This window comes from Bufo bufo, chromosome 2 (assembly GCF_905171765.1).
Source record: "Bufo bufo chromosome 2, aBufBuf1.1, whole genome shotgun sequence".
NCBI lineage: Eukaryota > Metazoa > Chordata > Amphibia > Anura > Bufonidae > Bufo > Bufo bufo.
The window spans coordinates 182,212,929-182,233,101 of NC_053390.1; positions in this window are offsets into that span (position 1 = coordinate 182,212,929).

Genomic DNA, 20,173 nt, shown 5'->3' on the forward strand with positions numbered 1-20,173 from the left:
ACTCTAATCTGGCCTTCCTGTTTTTGAGGCTCACCAATGGTTTACATCTTGTGGTGAACCCTCTGTATTCACTCTGGTGAAGTCTTCTCTTGATTGTTCTCTTGATTGTTGACTTTGACACACATACACCTACCTCCTGGAGAGTGTTCTTGATCTGGCCAACTGTTGTGAAGGGTGTTTTCTTCACCAGGGAAAGAATTCTTCGGTCATCCACCACACGCACATATGCAAACTGTTGTAATTCCTACACCGTTCACCTGATTTGGATGTAAATGCCCTCAAATTAAAGCTGACAGTCTGCAGTTAAAGCACATCTTGTTCATTTCATTTGAAATCCATTGTGGTGGTGTATAGAGCCAAAAATGTTACAATTGTGTTGATGTCCCAATATTTATGGACCTGACTGTATGTCCACATATTCAGTGATGTCACAGCATAGGGATAGTACACTCAGTGATGTCACAGAACAGAAATTATGTAAACAGATTATGCCATAGTACCATCATGTCACACAGTAATATAATAGCACAGGAGTAATGCAGCAGCAAATTACACCTTCAAGAAAAAGGCAAATATAGTACAAAACAGTACAAGTCAACAATAAAAAGTAATCGAGAAATGTTGACAAAAAAGAAAATAATAAGGATTAGGATAAAGATGAAGTTAAAGGGATTTTCTGGGAGTATAATATTTCTCAGGATAGGTCACCAATATCTAACTCCTGGCACCCCATGATTAGCTGCAGCCTCTTCATAGGCCAGTGACATCACGTACATTGGTCACATAGCCTGAATGCAGCCAAGTCAATCAAGTGAATGGGCCTGGGCTGCAATACCAAGCACAACCACTATACAATGTATGAAGCTGTGCTTGGTATGCAATGAGGAGGTCACAGCGTGCACCAGAGCACCATGGTCTCTCATTCAGCAGAGCAGAGAATGTGTATACATTTAAAGCCAACATGCACCAAAGCAACTCTTGATTGATAGCATCCCTTTGCTATATTTATGAGGCCTCTACAAAGACCTAGGTTTCTCTATATTTATAGAGAAACCTTGTATGTGGTTCAGTTGGGCAATCATTTCTTTCCAAACTCCTTTGCTAGGATATGCCCCCAATGTCTGATAGTTATTGTTAGAACGTAGCCCGCACAGTGAAGGCGGGTGCACTGCGCATGCCTGGCCACCCTCCATTCATTCCAATGGGAGCACCTGTGACGAATACCGCACCTCGCGGCCCCGCCTGACGTCAACTACGTCGAGCTCACAAGATACGGTTTAGTCACTGGTTTCCAAGATGTGACGTTTTGCCCTCCCTGGGAGCACATAAGGTCAGCTTGATACAGTTTTCACAAACGCCTCCTGTTCACACTCGCTCACAACCCTGACAAGCTGAGAGAGCCTTTTCACTGCCCCAGTGAAACAGAGCTTTCTCAGCCCGGTAGACTGCCACCAGTTCCTCGTTTGATATAAGCCCGGTCCCCTAATGGGACTATATAGGGTGAGAAAGTAGCTTTTAACTATGCCGAAACACGGACGTGGGAATTTTTGGACCGAGATACAAGAACAGCACAATATTAAATTATATATTTAATTGCCTTAAGGGCGCACTAGACGATACAAACAGAGAATATATACAGTGGTCGGATGTGCAAATACAGGTGGTATGATACAACAGAATTAAACAGAGCAAGGGTCAGTTACCCGATGGATGAGTAGTCCTTTGGGTTACGATGAGTTCTTGGGTGCTGTAAGGCTTGTGTAGTGTCCCACTAGGTAAATGTGGGCACTACACAAGGGTCAATTGGGCCACGTGGTACTCTTACTCCTGAGGGACAGTGGCAGTGTATTTCACAGTACATTTTAATGCATTTTAATGTGTATTTTTCCTGTGATATGTGCAGCAGGCCTATTATGGTGTAATTTAAGATCCTGGACACTAGAGGGAGCTAGAGAACTCCCTGTATATATATCTAGACCCAGACAGGGAGGAGTTAGTCTGTAGTCAGGAGTCTGTGGAAGAGACAGAAGTGAGAGGGCACCAGCCAGAGACAACCTGAGGGCCTCCTCCTGACATGCAGCTAGACAGCCCGGGCTTCTAGTTGCCACCAGGAGGCTAGTGAAGGAGCATAGCCTGCCTGAAGTTTCATGAGCCTATGTTAGCTTAGAAGATTTACCCCAAGAGAAGAGTTTGCCTCCTGGGAGAAACCCGCAGTTCCCACAAGCCAAGCAGAGCCAGTGTTCCAGCTAGTCAAGGTAAGCTGAAGGGCAGAAGGATTATTAATGTGAAGCAAGGATAAATACCTGAGGAAAATTGTTTACCAAGGATAAAAGCCAGTATAAGGGCATCCGGGCCTTGGGATAAGACCAGACAGGAGTTCTGAGGAACAGTGTACAGTATTTCTGAGGAAAAGGTACAGCCTGATCTGTGTGTGTTGTTGTTACCCTCTGAGTATCTTGCAAGGAACAGTATACCTGCCATTGATGTGAAAGCCTGCTTGTGATGAGAACCTGCTATATGGAACTGTACAAAGTTGAGCTGTTACTAGTAAAGAAAAGTTTGGTTCACCACAACACTGTGTTCCTCACTTATTGCGACTATAAATCGGTGTGCCACCGTTACAGGCACTGGCATCACGAACCTTAAAGGGACCTTACCCTAGGCACATTAAACATCCACAACATCCAGGGCACCTCATCCACCATCAGGCCTGGTCCCTATATACAGAGAGTGCCCCAGAGGACTACTGTGCCAGCCTCTCCATCACTGCTGTACGCTGCCCAGTGTCATCCTACAAACTGTGAGTAACACATAGCAACCCTCGTTTGCCTAAGTAACCGTGACCTCACATCGCAATACCCTGCAGGTCTGCGTACTGCACTTGCATGTAGTCACATGGGGGCAGTCAGCAGTTTGTCCACGGTCCCTCCAAACACATTACTCGATGTGACCCCCTTCAGAAAAAAGACCCTGGCCTCTGGCCTGCATGGTCCTTTTCACCTGTAGTCAGTTACGCCCCTCCCTCCCTCTGGGAGGAGTCCACCCTCCCTTCCTTGTCCTGGTAGCCAAAGACCCACAACATCCATTATGGCCTGTATCTCCAGACCGGAAGTTCACAGGGAGATGGTTCTGGGACCAATGGATCAAACATGGCGCCGTTATTAGGTTGCTGCTGGGAGATCTCTGTATCTCCCCTTCCTGCCACCCGACCCCAAAACTACGACCAGGGCATATCTGTCTTGGCCCCAGGGTCGCAGATATATAACTGGTTTATGCCTTCGATGGACAGGCAATTAATAATTCCTTATGAATCAATCCCCTGGATTTAAGTGATCTGGGTAATAGCTGAGACCCCCTACAGGTTTTTTTTCCTATAGGATGAGTTGACCTCCATGAGTGAGGTGTGAATTGTACACATGTGGCCTTCTTGAAGCCAGGACCCCTGCGGAGTTCACTCCCTCTGTTATCTCACAGCAAATGTCTGGCATTAGATCATAATTCCACATTCCTCACACCGAAAATAGCAGAACGGCACACTCAGCTATTTTCGACAGTCCTATTTAAATGAATGGGAAGCGCACAGTGCAAGCGCTGCCACCACTTCGTTCACTTCTATGGGGCTGACGGAAATAGCCGAGCCTTTACTTTGCTATTTTTGGTGCTCCCATAGGAATGAATGGAGGATGGCTGCGCATGCGCGGTGCACAATCCTTCACTTTGCGGGCTCCGTTCTAAGGATATGTGCGGTTACCACCTCTGGACCTGCACCTATCAGACAATGGGGGCACATTCTAGCAATATGGCCCCAATGTCTGAGGTTGGACAACCCTTTTAAGACAAGGCAGCATTGATAACTACTGAGCTACTATGGTGTCCTTTATATTATCAGCAATCTGCCTTTTCTGCTAAGCAGACACAGGGAGATATGCTAATAATGGCTTAACAAAGGCCAGTCTTAGTATAAAGAACGTCGGCGCAGAATCTGCCTAATTAATTACGAGGCACAGGCTTCTTAATAAATTTTGCATGCCAGACTTTCAAATCTATACCAGCTATTAGCTGGTGTAGATTTGAACTATCAATTACGCCAGTTTCTGGCTTAAATGATAATAAATCTGATGGGCTGATGAAGTCATGGCCACTCCTGATAAGCCCTGCCCACTTTTCACATCACTTTTAAAAAGCAACGAGACAAGTGAAAAGTCCCAATTATTGCTTAATTATAGCTTGCGCCATAATTTGTGTTCTTTATGCAACAATAGTGGTGTAAACACCTTAATAAATGTCATCACAGTTTTTATTCTTTCCAATTCCAGATCTGTTGGAGAAATGATGCCCATAAATACAATGGCTATCGTTGCACTGTACTTTTTTTATTGTTAATTTTTGTCTTACGGTATGTGCAAAATTAAACAGCTTTCTGAATCATCTTCATAAAAAATTTCCGGAAGTGCCCTGTTTTCCTAGTGCCACGCTGATAGAACTAGCAGTTTGTAAATACACACTCTGCCCACTGCTATCGTGTCACCCACATACAGCTAGCTGTACATAGTACAAATGATTGCAGTTCTAATAAAGTGGACCAGTCACCAAAAATTGCAGTGCAATCTGCAGGCAGCATAATATAGAGCAGGAGGAGCTGAGCAGATTGATATATAGTTTTGATAGTTTTGTGGGAAAAGATGCAAAAAACTTGTAATTTTTACATGTAAACCTGCAGCCCTGTGAAGTGCTATCACTACAAGAGGGAGGTGTTACCAGTGACGGACAGCTATCTCCCTATGTACACTTATGCACACGATGCCATCAATCACTGATAATCCCTCCTACCTGTACCGATAGCTGTTCGCAGGAATTGAAAAAAAAATCATGCATTTTTCAATGACAGGTCCTCTTTAACCCCTTAAGGACTCAGCCCTATTTCACTTTAAGGACTTGGCCATTTTTTGCAAATCTGACCAATGTCACTTTAAGTGCTGATAACTTTAAAACACTTTGACTTATCCAGGCCATTCTGAGAATGTTTTTTCGTCACATATTGTACTTCATGACACTGGTAAAATGAAGTAAAAAAAAATAATTTTTATTTATAAAAAAATACCAAATTTACCAAAGAATTTTAAAAAATGGCAAATTGCCAAGTTTCAATTTCTCTACTTCTGTAATACATAGTAATACCTCCAAAAATAGTTATTACTTTACATTCCCCATATGTCTACTTTATGTTTGGATCATTTTGGGAATTATATTTTATTTTTTGGGGATGTTACAAGGCTTAGAAGTTTAGAAGCAAATCTTGAAATTTTTCAGAAATTTTCAAAAACCCAATTTTTAGGGACCAGTTCAGGTCTGAAGTCACTTTGCGAGGCTTAAATAATAGAAACCACCCAAAAATTACCCCATTCTATAAACTACACCCCTCAAGGTATTCAAAACTGATTTTCCAAACTTTGTTAACCCTTTAGGTGTTCCACAAGAATTAATGGAAAATAGAGATACAACTTCAAAATTTCACTTTTTTGGCAGATTTTCCAGCCAAACAAAACTCAATATTTATGGCCCTGATTCTGTAGTTTACAGAAACACCACATATGTGGTCGTAAACTACTGTACGGGCACACGGCAGGGAGCAGAAGGGAAGGAATGCCATACGGTTTTTGGAAGGCAGGTTTTGCTGGACTGTTTTTTTTGACACCATGTCCCATTTGAAGCCCCCCTAATGCACCCCTAGAGTAGAAACTCCATAAAAGTGACCCCATCTAACAAACTACACCCCTCAAGGTATTAAAAACTGATTTTACAAACGTCGTTAACCCTTTAGGTGTTCCACAAGAATTAATGGAAAATAGAGATACAATTTCAAAATTTCACTTTTTTGGCAGATTTTCCATTTTAATATTTTCTTTACTTTTACAAAGCAAGGGTTAACAGCCAAACAAAACTCAATATTTATAGAACTGATTCTGTAGTTTACAGAAACACCCCATATGTGGTCGTAAACTGCTGTACGGGCACACGGCAGGGCGCAGAAGGAAAGGAATGCCATACGGTTTTTGGAAGGCAGGTTTTTGCTGGACTGTTTTTTTTGACACCATGTCCCATTTGAAGCCCCCTTGATGCACCCCTAGAGTAGAAACTCCATAAAAGTGACCCCATCTAAGAAACGACACCCCTCAAGGTATTCAAAACTGATTTTACAAACGTCGTTAAACCTTTAGGTGTTCCACAAGAATTAATGGAAAATAGAGATACAATTTCAAAATGTAACTTTTTGGGCAGATTTTCCATTTTAATATTTTTTTTACTTTTACAAAACAAGGGTTAACAGCCAAACAAAACTCAATATTTATGGCCCTGATTCTGTCGTTTACAAAAACACCCCATATGTGGTAGTAAACTACTGTACGGGCACACGGCAGGGCGCAGAAGGAAAGGAATGCCATACGGTTTTTGAAAGGCAGGTTTTGCTGGACTGTTTTTTTTTACACCATATCCCATTTGAAGCCCCCCTGATGCAACCCTAGAGTAGAAACTCCATAAAAGTGACCCCATCTAAGAAACTACACCCCTCAAGGTATTCAAAACTGATTTTACAAACGTCATTAACCCTTTAGGTGTTCCACAAGAGTTATTGGCAAATTCACATAAAATTTCAGAATTTAAATTTTTGGGCAAATTTTCAATTTTAATCCATTTTTCCCAGTAACAAAGCAAGGGTTAACAGCCAAACAAAACTCAATATTTATAGAACTGATTCTGTAGTTTACAGAAACACCCCATATGTGGTCGTAAACAGCTGTACGGGCACACTGCGCAGAAGGAAAGGAATGCCATACGGTTTTTGGAAGGCAGATTTTGCTGGACTGTTTTTTTTGACACCATGTCCCATTTGAAGCCCCCCTGATGCACCCCTAGAGTAGAAACTCCAAAAAAGTGGCCCCATTTTAGAAACTACGGGATAGGGTGGCAGTATTGTTGGTACTAGTTTAGGGTACATATGATTTTTGGTTGCTCTATATTACACTTTTTGTGAGGCAAGATAACAAGAAATAGCTGTTTTGGCACCGTTTTCTTTTTTATCATTTACAACATTCATCTGACAGGTTAGATCATGTGATATTTTTATAGACCAGGTTGTCACAGATGTGGCGATACCTAATATGTATACTTTTTATTTATTTATGTAAGTTTTACACAATGATTTCTTTCTTGAAGCAAAAAAAATCATGTTTTAGTGTTTCCATAGTCTGAGAGCCATAATTTTTTCAGTTTTTGGGCGATTACCTTCGGTAGGGTATGATTTTTGCGGGATGAGATGACGGTTTTATTGGCACTATTTTGGGGTGCGTGTGACTTTTTGAACGCTTGCTATTACACTTTTTATGATGTAAGGTGACAAAAAATGGTTTATTTTGCAGTTTTTACTTTAAAATTTTTACGGTGTTCATCTGAGGGGTTAGGTCATGTGATATTTTTATAGAGGTGGTCGATATGGACGTGGTGATACCTAATATGTATAATTTTTTTTATTTATGTAAGTTTTACACAATGATATCATTTAAAAATAAAAAAATAAAATCATATTTTAGTGTCTCTATATTCTGAGAGCCATAGTTTTTTCAGTTTTTGGGCGATTATCTTATGTAGGGTCTCATATCTTGCGGAATGAGATGACGGTTTTATTGGCACTATTTTGGGGTGCATATGACTTTTTGATTGCTTGCTATTACACTTTATGTGAGGTAAGGTGACAAAAAATGGTTTATTTAGCACAGTTTTTATTTTTTACGGTGTTCATCTGAGGGGTTAGGTCATTTAATATTTTTATAGAGCCGGTCGATACGAACGCGGCTATACCAAATATGTATACTTTTTTTTTTTATGTAAGTTTTACACAATAACAGCTTTTTTAAAACAAAAAAAATGATGTTTTAGTGTCTCCATATTCTGAGCCATAGTTTTTTTTTTTTTTGGGCGATTGTTTCAGGTAGGGGCTCATTTTTTGCGGGATGAGGTGACGGTTAGATTGTTACTATTTTGGTGGGCAAATGCCTTTTTGATCGCTTGCTGTTGTACGTTTTGTGATGTAAGGTGACAAAAAAATGGTTTATTTAGCACAGTTTTTTTTTTTTTTTTAAGGTGTTCATCTGAGGGGTTAGGTCATGTGATATGTTTATAGAGCCGGTCGATACGGACGCGGCGATACCTAATATGTATACTTTCTTTTCCCCCACTATTTTTTACCAATTTTTTTTAACTTTATTTGGGGAAAATGACGTTTTGGTTTATTTTTACTTGAAACTTTTATTTTTTGGGGGGGAAAACGTTATTTTTTCCAAAAAATGTTTTACTTTATTTTTTGTCCCACTTTGGGATTTGAACTTTTGGGGGTCTAATCCTTTACAATGCATTCCAATACTTCTGTATTGGAATACATTGGCTGTATGAGTAATACTGTGTGTATTACTCATACAGCTTCCGGCCTGTGAGATCCAGGGGGCTGGATCTCACAGGCTCTTCACCGGAAGGCAGCGAAATGCCTCAGGAAGGCATCGCGCTGCCTTCCATGCCATCGGGTCCCCCCTACAGCCCCATGGGGACCCGATGGCACCACCGCCGCCGCACCAGGTAAAAGCCGCAAACTTCAGGTCTGAATTGACCTGCGGTTTGCGGCGATCGCCGACACGGGGGGGGGGGGGGGGGTGACGGGACCCCCCCACGCATTTAGCTAAGGTGCCTGCTCAGTGATTTGAGCAAGCACCGGGTGCCGATCACCCCCCGCCGGGCGGCGGTGATCGGAACTATACATGACGTACCGGGTCCTGTACGTCATGGGTCCTTAAGGACTCGGGAACCATGCCGTACCGGTACGTCATGGGTCCCTAAGGGGTTAAGCCACCTTCTTGTTTGAGAATTTAGCTACAATGAGTATTTATGTCAGGAGTTCAGAAATAAGGGCTATACTTGCGCAGAAACCTGACAGATTAAAGGGGTATTTAGTGTTTTATTTATTTTTTATTTATTTGCTTATATAATAGAAAATTACACAATTTTCAAATATACAATTCAAATTTAGTTTACTTACCTTTCTTTTATCAGGTTGTTGACCCATATCTGCACAGTAAAATGGCATAACACCTGAATCAGTCAGTCCTGTGTATCGCTGAAACATGGTACCAGTCATGTAACACTTCACTTACATTCAATAAGCAACAGCGTTACATGACTTGCAGGTTCTCTGTTAGACCTGCCAATTGTGGGTCTCGTTGTAATTGCTGAAGAATGCCAGGATGGCCATTGTTGCTTTTTCTGTGGCAGTTTTGTTAAGTACACTTTTTGGCCCAACACAGAACCTGTTTGGTGAAATTTGGTAAGCAATTTGCCAACTGTGCCATTTTGGATGGGTGGTCTGTTAGGGTGCTGAACATTGAAATCCATTGCAATGACTTGGCTGAATACTGTATATGGGCCTCACATAGAAAAAAAGTTCCAGTTGATGGGTCCCATGCATTTCAAATACGATATAATACACTTGTGTCACACTCACACTTTAGCTCTGTCAGCCCTACCCGTGAATGACGCCAACAGCTCCCCTAGTGCTGTGAACAGTGGGATGAGAGAGGCATCACTACAAGTTTTCAAAAGTAAATTTGTAAATTTCACATGGCTGGACAATCCCTTCTTAATTTAGACACCAGATGAGACCCCCAAATTAATATAGACTACCAGAGCTGACCCCAGAATTAATACAGATTCCCAGACCAGATACTAAAATTAATAAAGATCTCCAAATTTATTCGGACCCCAGATCAGCCCTTAAATTCATACAAACCTCAGATCATCTGCCAAATTCAACAAACCCCAGATCAGCCCTGAAATTCATACAGACCCGAGATTAAACCCCAAATCATCCCACAAATTTATACAGTACCCAAATTCATATAGACCGCATATCAGACCCCAAATTTATACAGACACCAGATCAGACCCCACATTAGACCTCAGATTACACCACAAATCACCCCCCAAATTTATGCAGATCGCAGATCAGACCCAAAATGTATACATATCCCAAATAACACTATGGCGAAATACATATACAAACGGAAAATGCAAATGTGATCGCACACTACATCCAGCACTCTGCCCTGCCTCCATGCTGGATGAGACATTGGTGTACATTTTGGCCAAAGCGTAATAAGCCACTCACCGCGTCAAGGTCGTCTCATTTGAGTGGTCCCTAACACTTGTTCCTACCTGTTTATGGGCCATGACAGCCACATAAAGTCCAGGGAATGCAGGTCAGCATGCAAGCCAAGCACACTCTGCTTTTAACCCCGTCCGGTGCCATTACAGCTTTCATCGGATCCAGGGATGCAAGTACCAACATGCATGCTGAGCCCACCATATACTTCTCCTGGAGCCAAATGGCTACTGGTAGGTTCTATATAAGCAGACTCAGTTTTATACTGACTTTAAAACCAGCCTCCAGGACAGATTGACTGGTCAGGTGTGCATGACTCAAAGGAGATCGCCACGCCTCCAATATAAACTACAAAGAAAAAATGTGGGGGGTTGAGTCAGCACAACCCGTATGTAGGTGCATATCACTATGGCGAAATACATATACAAACGGAAAATGCAAATGTGATCGCACACTACATCCAGCACTCTGCCCTGCCTCCATGCTGGATGAGACATTGGTGTACATTTTGGCCAAAGCGTAATAAGCCACTCACCGCGTCAAGGTCGTCTCATTTGAGTGGTCCCTAACACTTGTTCCTACCTGTTTATGGGCCATGACAGCCACATAAAGTCCAGGGAATGCAGGTCAGCATGCAAGCCAAGCACACTCTGCTTTTAACCCCGTCCGGTGCCATTACAGCTTTCATCGGATCCAGGGATGCAAGTACCAACATGCTGGTTGTGCTGACTCAACCCCCCACATTTTTTCTTTGTAGTTTATATTGGAGGCGTGGCGATCTCCTTTGAGTCATGCACACCTGACCAGTCAATCTGTCCTGGAGGCTGGTTTTAAAGTCAGTATAAAACTGAGCCTGCTTATATAGAACCTACCAGTAGCCATTTGGCTCCAGGAGAAGTATATGGTGGGCTCATCATGCATGTTGGTACTTGCATCCCTGGATCCGATGAAAGCTGTAATGGCACCGGACGGGGTTAAAAGCAGAGTGTGCTTGGCTTGCATGCTGACCTGCATTCCCTGGACTTTATGTGGCTGTCATGGCCCATAAACAGGTAGGAACAAGTGTTAGGGACCACTCAAATGAGACGACCTTGACGCGGTGAGTGGCTTATTACGCTTTGGCCAAAATGTACACCAATGTCTCATCCAGCATGGAGGCAGGGCAGAGTGCTGGATGTAGTGTGCGATCACATTTGCATTTTCCGTTTGTATATGTATTTCGCCATAGTGATATGCACCTACATACGGGTTGTGCTGACTCAACCCCCCACATTTTTTCTTTGTAGTTTATATTGGAGGCGTGGCGATCTCCTTTGAGTCATGCACACCTGACCAGTCAATCTGTCCTGGAGGCTGGTTTTAAAGTCAGTATAAAACTGAGTCTGCTTATATAGAACCTACCAGTAGCCATTTGGCTCCAGGAGAAGTATATGGTGGGCTCAGCATGCATGTTGGTACTTGCATCCCTGGATCCGATGAAAGCTGTAATGGCACCGGACGGGGTTAAAAGCAGAGTGTGCTTGGCTTGCATGCTGACCTGCATTCCCTGGACTTTATATGGCTGTCATGGCCCATAAACAGGTAGGAACAAGTGTTAGGGACCACTCAAATGAGACGACCTTGACGCGGTGAGTGGCTTATTACGCTTTGGCCAAAATGTACACCAATGTCTCATCCAGCATGGAGGCAGGGCAGAGTGCTGGATGTAGTGTGCGATCACATTTGCATTTTCCGTTTGTATATATATCCCAAATAACAGCACTGCCATCTCTATAATCCCCAACCAACCCCTCTGTCCCCTAAATGCATACCTCAGAGCAGAAAAAAGAAAATTATCTCTCTTCTCTTCCTCTGGGCACTGCCACCACTCTGGCTTTTCAGTACAGCACTGTGTTATTGCGCCAGCGCTGCACTGCGTCCTGATGTTGCACAGAGTCAGTTTATAGTGCACAATTACATGCACTACGTCCTACACTGTACACTTCCAGGACATAGGTCAGCGCTGACGCCTTGTGACGAGGGGAGGAGTGGTAAGTAATGCCACTGCAGACTACTCACTGCTCCCTGGGCCTCCCTCCCTGTACTATTGATTGCTTCCACAATGGCTTAAGCCAGTGGTTCTCAACCTTTCTAAAGCCGTGACCCCTTAATACAGTTCCTCATATTGTGGTGACCCCCAACCATTACATTTTTTTCCTTGCTACGTCATAACTAATTTTGCTACTGTTATGATGACCCACCAAAAACACGCACAGACACCAATACTCCAAATGTTAATTCAAATACACAAGTATTCATTCATAACCACAGAACTTTAGCATAAATACAAAATATTTGTAAACCAAATAAATAACTTTAAAATAAATAATAAACAACAAATACCCCCTAAAAAATAAATCAGTGGTGCGCACAGTACCCCTCAAATAAATAACTCAGTGGTGCTCACAGTACCCCCCCCCACAAAAAAAATAAAAAATAAATCAGTGGTGCTCAGGGTACCCCTCAAATAAATAAATCAGTGGTGCTTCAAGTCCCCCCCCCCCCCAAATAAATAAATCAGAAGTGCTCAGGGTCCCCCAAATAAATAAATCAGCGGGGCTTCAGGTCTCCCCCAAATAAATAAATCAGCGGTGCATCAGGTTTCCCCCAAATAAATAAATCAATGGTGCTCAGGGTCCCCCAAATAAATAAATCAGAATTGCTCAGGGTCCCCCAAATAAATAAATCAGCGGGGCTTCAGGTCTCCCCCAAATAAATAAATCAGCGGTGCTCAGGGTACCCCCAAATAAATAAATCAATGGTGCTCAGGGTCCCCCAAATAAAGAAATCAGAAGTGCTCAGGGTCCCCCAAATAAATAAATCAGCGGTGCTTCATGTCCCCCCAAATAAATTAAGCCTTGCTCATCCAAATAATTAAAATAAAATTAGCCAGGCTCAGCTAGGCTCAATTAAATCATTGGTGGCAGTGGTGCTCAGTGGCGGTGTCATTAACGAAAAAACTCGGACCTCAGCAGACAGACGACTTACCCGTCCAGACGTCAGGCTCCTTCAAGCACAGTAGAAAGAAAAGAGGGTGGTCCCTGGAGAGAGAAGGTGCGGAGACACCTCTCTCAAGTGTACTGCTCTGTGAAGCAAATATGTAAGAAAAGGGGCAGTAACGTTTTAAAATCTATCTTTTATTAGGACGATTAAGAACTAAGATGGTGAGCCCCTACTAGACAAACCACATAACAATGACGAACAAGTAAGATCACTTTTGGTCCGGTCCAATCAGGCCCATAGGTGGGAGCCAAAGTGGAAGTGACCAAAAAACATATACAATATTGAAAGGCCCTGGGTGGTGTACCCAAGGTCTACTAGTATGCCAATAGGCAGAAAAAACAGGGTGGGTCTTACCGGTGAGGATGCCCAGGTCGTATGGTCCACTGCTCAAAACGGGTGTCTTTGAACCTGGTTGCGACCGTCAGTCGGTTAGGTCTTGATGGCTGAGGGCAACAGGGAAAAATCTAACCCTGTTACTGCCCTACTTGGCCTGTTGTACCCTAACCACCTAACACGAGGTCCTGGCCCCGCAAGGGGTGGCCCCGTCCGGAACCTGACCCTGAAACATGCACCCTAGATGGCCCTGTGAAAGAAGGGAAGAGGCCAAAGAGGGGCTGTGACTATAAAGATGGTACGGTGTATAAGGGGAAGGAGTCCTGAATGACTATGGAAAGGATGTATTCATAGTCCAAAGGACAGATCTGGGGATATATTCATGGTCCCAACGCGTTTCCTTAATGAATATATAACACCTTATGATAGATACAGTTCATCTACTTCTACACGACCCCCTAATTCATCAGGGGACAGGGGTCATGGAGATAGGACAAGTGCCCCACTCCTGTGTCGGCTGTATGATGTTAGCAGACAGAGGGGAGGGTGAAGGAACAGAGATTATACCAGCTTGAATGGACATACAGTATACAGTCCAAATCAGCACAAGTACCTGTGGAAGGGAAAACATAGAGAAAAGCCCTCTCAGGTACAAAGTATAACCATAATTCCGGCAGCTGGCATATTAGATGCAAGTTACTTACTGTTTCTCCCATGGAATGCGTATGGCCTATACCGAGGAGGATTGCAGGACAGCTAGATACACTGCCTGTCTGCCGGCGTCTGTTAGCGCCAGTGGTGTGCGCTCGGGGGTTTAAATGTGCAGGGGGGGCTGGCCGTGCGCCTGTTTGGGGGGCGTGGCCGCCGCGCACGCTTAGACTAGTGTATTGCATGACGCGGTCGGCCACCTCCCATTACACATGCGCACTGGCAAGAAGGGGCGGCCGTTTGCGACGCTCGACTGCCGCAGCGTCACAAAATCAGGGGGCGTGGTCGAAACGGAGCGCCACGCCCGCCGTCCAATGGGGGCAGCGAAGGTGGGAGGAGTCACTGGTAAAAACGAAGTGACACCTACTACCAACCCTGCGCTGGTGTTTGGGGATGGAAATATACATCAACCCCTATGTAGGACCTAGAGGGGGCATTTCTGGCAGGTTAACTATCAGGTCTGTACGGAGTGCCATGACTCTACAAATGAGCGATAATGTTTTCAACTTATATGTGAATTTACTTGACTGCACCGCTCAAATCTGGCAGTGCAGTCATGACTAAGATCCGTGTATATAGCGACATAGTGGAAGTAAGCAAAGCCGAGGTGATGATAGCCTGAGGCGAGTATAGGGCTATACTAGTCATCTCAGATCAGGTCCCAGGGACAGGTCATGGTTATTTTAAAGACGATGCGCCTCCTGTCCAGACCACGGGAGACCTAATTATCCAGTTGGTATACATGAAGAAACGGTTATCAGAGAGGTTACAGGAAGCAGCCAAAGTGCAGTTGGTCGTTCAAGCCAAGGGGGTTGGTGGTCCTCAGCTTGAATATCCACCAACACTCCCTCTGGAGAATTTTTTTGTCCCAATCGCCTCCCCGTAGTGGCTTCTTGATCACCTCCAAACCTATGAATTTAACCCCTGATGCACGTCCACCGTGCGCCGAGTGCATATGTCTTGCTACCGGGGTATCTCTCTTATTACGGATGTCGCCCATGTGCTCACCTATACGTACCCGTAGCTCCCTACGGGTCTTGCCTACGTATCTGATGCCACACAGTCCCTGCCATCTTATGTTAAGGACACTGGAGATTTACTCTCAAAGTTAGAAGATCTTAATCTTGAACCACATTGGTTCATGGCATCGATTGATGTCGAGGCCCTATATTCCTCAATCCCCCATGAAAAGGGTCTCTCAGCCACAGCACACTTCCTGAGAGCTAGAGGAATGCAGTTCTCTGCACATAATGAACTGATACTTAAACTTCTGAACTTTGTATTGACAAGTAATTGTTTCCTCTTTGATGGACGTCTATACCACCAGCTCAGGGGCACCGCGATGGGTAGCTCTTGTGCACCATCCTATGCAAACTTGCTCCTGGGCTGGTGGGAGGAAACTACGGTGTTTGGTGATACACCGGGTTGGTACACCGAGTACATCGTCCTCTGGGCCCGCTTCATAGATGACATTTTCATTCTGTGGAGCGGGCCAGAGGACGAGTTCGGGAGGCTGGTGGATGAACTCAATCATAATTCCATTAACCTCAGGTTCACATCTGTAATTGTACGTGATAATCTGCCATTTCTTGACATCTGCATATCCAGGGACAGTGAGGGAGGTCTCCAGACAACCATATTTCGTAAGGAAACATCAACGAATTCTCTGCTTCGATGGGACAGTTGTCACCCTGTCCCATTGAAGCGGGGTATCCCCGTTGGCCAATACCTTAGACTTAGGCGGAACTGCTCGGAACCGCGTGAATTCAAACGCCAAGCACACGAGTTAAGAGAGCGTTTTCGGGCACGGGGATACCCTGATAATGTATTAAGAAAAGCATATCAGAGAGCACAACAGGAGGCACGTACCACACTCCTACACCCCGTGAAAGGAGCCAAAACTGAACCACAAAAGTCCCTACGAATCATCGGCACCTATGATTCAGCAGCCAGGGAAATTAAGGAGATTTTGGCCCGCAACTGGGACACTCTCCGGATGGACCCAGATCTAGCAGATGTAATCAGTACTCATCCATCAATCACCTTTAGGAGGGGAACCAACCTCAGAGATTTATTTGTTCATAGCCATTATAGCCCCCCCAAGAAAAGTACGTGGTTAGACAAACCAGTATTCGGATGTTTCCAGTGCGGCCGCTGTAGTTTTTGCAAATTCGTCACCCAGGTTAAAGCAGTGACCTTTGATCACATAGGTTTCACTCACCAAATACGTGGTTTCATTAACTGCCGCACGTTAGGAGTAATCTACCTGCTCACCTGTGAGTGTGGCATCAGATACGTAGGCAAGACCCGTAGGGAGCTACGGGTACGTATAGGTGAGCACATGGGCGACATCCGTAATAAGAGAGATACCCCGGTAGCAAGACATATGCACTCGGCGCACGGTGGACGTGCATCAGGGGTTAAATTCATAGGTTTGGAGGTGATCAAGAAGCCACTACGGGGAGGCGATTGGGACAAAAAAATTCTCCAGAGGGAGTGTTGGTGGATATTCAAGCTGAGGACCACCAACCCCCTTGGCTTGAACGACCAACTGCACTTTGGCTGCTTCCTGTAACCTCTCTGATAACCGTTTCTTCATGTATACCAACTGGATAATTAGGTCTCCCGTGGTCTGGACAGGAGGCGCATCGTCTTTAAAATAACCATGACCTGTCCCTGGGACCTGATCTGAGATGACTAGTATAGCCCTATACTCGCCTCAGGCTATCATCACCTCGGCTTTGCTTACTTCCACTATGTCGCTATATACACGGATCTTAGTCATGACTGCACTGCCAGATTTGAGCGGTGCAGTCAAGTAAATTCACATATAAGTTGAAAACATTATCGCTCATTTGTAGAGTCATGGCACTCCGTACAGACCTGATAGTTAACCTGCCAGAAATGCCCCCTCTAGGTCCTACATAGGGGTTGATGTATATTTCCATCCCCAAACACCAGCGCAGGGTTGGTAGTAGGTGTCACTTCGTTTTTACCAGTGACTCCTCCCACCTTCGCTGCCCCCATTGGACGGCGGGCGTGGCGCTCCGTTTCGACCACGCCCCCTGATTTTGTGACGCTGCGGCAGTCGAGCGTCGCAAACGGCCGCCCCTTCTTGCCAGTGCGCATGTGTAATGGGAGGTGGCCGACCGCGTCATGCAATACACTAGTCTAAGCGTGCGCGGCGGCCACGCCCCCCAAACAGGCGCACGGCCAGCCCCCCCTGCACATTTAAACCCCCGAGCGCACACCACTGGCGCTAACAGACGCCGGCAGACAGGCAGTGTATCTAGCTGTCCTGCAATCCTCCTCGGTATAGGCCATACGCATTCCATGGGAGAAACAGTAAGTAACTTGCATCTAATATGCCAGCTGCCGGAATTATGGTTATACTTTGTACCTGAGAGGGCTTTTCTCTATGTTTTCCCTTCCACAGGTACTTGTGCTGATTTGGACTGTATACTGTATGTCCATTCAAGCTGGTATAATCTCTGTTCCTTCACCCTCCCCTCTGTCTGCTAACATCATACAGCCGACACAGGAGTGGGGCACTTGTCCTATCTCCATGACCCCTGTCCCCTGATGAATTAGGGGGTCGTGTAGAAGTAGATGAACTGTATCTATCATAAGGTGTTATATATTCATTAAGGAAACGCGTTGGGACCATGAATATATCCCCAGATCTGTCCTTTGGACTATGAATACATCCTTTCCATAGTCATTCAGGACTCCTTCCCCTTATACACCGTACCATCTTTATAGTCACAGCCCCTCTTTGGCCTCTTCCCTTCTTTCACAGGGCCATCTAGGGTGCATGTTTCAGGGTCAGGTTCCGGACGGGGCCACCCCTTGCGGGGCCAGGACCTCGTGTTAGGTGGTTAGGGTACAACAGGCCAAGTAGGGCAGTAACAGGGTTAGATTTTTCCCTGTTGCCCTCAGCCATCAAGACCTAACCGACTGACGGTCGCAACCAGGTTCAAAGACACCCGTTTTGAGCAGTGGACCATACGACCTGGGCATCCTCACCGGTAAGACCCACCCTGTTTTTTCTGCCTATTGGCATACTAGTAGACCTTGGGTACACCACCCAGGGCCTTTCAATATTGTATATGTTTTTTGGTCACTTCCACTTTGGCTCCCACCTATGGGCCTGATTGGACCGGACCAAAAGTGATCTTACTTGTTCGTCATTGTTATGTGGTTTGTCTAGTAGGGGCTCACCATCTTAGTTCTTAATCGTCCTAATAAAAGATAGATTTTAAAACGTTACTGCCCCTTTTCTTACATATTTCCTTCAAGCACAGGCAGTGATAGGACATCACTTCCTGTGCGCGAGGATAAGGGGCCGCTGCCGTTGTACAGGCGACCCACAATAGGAAGCCTCAGGCGACCCCCCGGAAAGGGCCGATCGACCCCCAAAGGGGTTGCGACCCCTAGGTTGAGAACCGCTGGCTTAAGTGAATCAAAGATCCGAAGTCGATTTGTTAAAAATTTTTGCTTATTCATTGCTGTTTCCGTACAGCATTAAAATCAATTGACTCTGATGAATTCGGCTTTGGTACTGGCTGGTACCTCGGTACCAAAACAAACTTCGGATTCCTATTTTAAAATGTTTTTAAAGATGCAGATAGGAATACCAAAGTCATTTACCAAAGTCTCGAAAATTTTCACTCGAGGCAAAGTTTTGCTACAAGGAGCCCATACATTCTATACGGAAACAGCATTACAAATAAAGTTTTTTAACAAATCAACTTCGGATCTATGATCCAAAGCTTGATTCGCTCGATCCTACTAACAATAAATGACGGAAATAACTGACCAAACAACTGTATCACGACCGGCGTGCCGATCACATACATGACGCAAAGGGAGGGAAAAGGGAAGGCCCTGTCCAAGAGAGAGGGAAAGGTGGTGACCCCTAACTCACTTTGAAGCTGGCACCTGACTGCCCTGACGTCCCTAGACGGGTTTCTCACCCGTTCACCGATCACGTGCCTAAACCCTGGCTTTCCTTAAGATGAGCCCTAGGTAGTGAATAGGGCGGTGGGAACACTAGTCCGCACCACTAACACTAAAGGGAAACACTAGGGAGAAGACAGACAATACTGACAAAACATATAGTCCCAGGTGGGCAACAACAGTGAACAACAAAGGCCCAACAGGGATCCGGAGGGTAACGCTCTGGAACAACAACCAGGAATCACAGCTACACAGCTCCAGTGGGTCAGTATAGAAGTCCAGGCAGGAAGCTCTATATCTGGCAACCAGAGAAGTGGAAGGGAGAATATAAGGAGGTTGGGAGTGACAGACAAGAAACAGCTAAGGAGAAGAAGCTACGGATCCCTGAGTGAGACAAAAAGGATTGCAAGGCAAACACAGAAAGCTATCATTAAGAAGCAGCGCGATCTTTAGACATAGAGCCCGCAGCCACCCGCTGCGACTTCCTGACCCCGGGTATAAGTGAGTCAGACGTGGGTCTTGACACCCTCGTGACAGTACCGCCCTTTCCACGAGGGGCCTCCCGACACTCAGGACCAGGTCTCTCAGGATGGGAGGCATGGAAAGCCTGAACTAACCTGTTGGCGTTTACCTCTGATGCTGGAACCCACATTCTTTCCTCGGGACCGTAACCCCTCCAATGCACCAGATATTGAAGAGAGCGGCGGACCCAACGAGAATCAACAATTTTGGTTATTTGAAACTCCAGATTACCATCAACAACAACAGGAGGGCGTGGCAGCGGTGACGGTTCTAGAGGTGGAACATACTTTTTGAGTAACGACTTATGGAAGACGTTATGGATTTTAAAAGTCTGAGGTAGCTCCAGGCGAAAAGCCACGGGGTTAATGATGGCTACTATTTTGTAAGGACCAATGAACCTAGGAC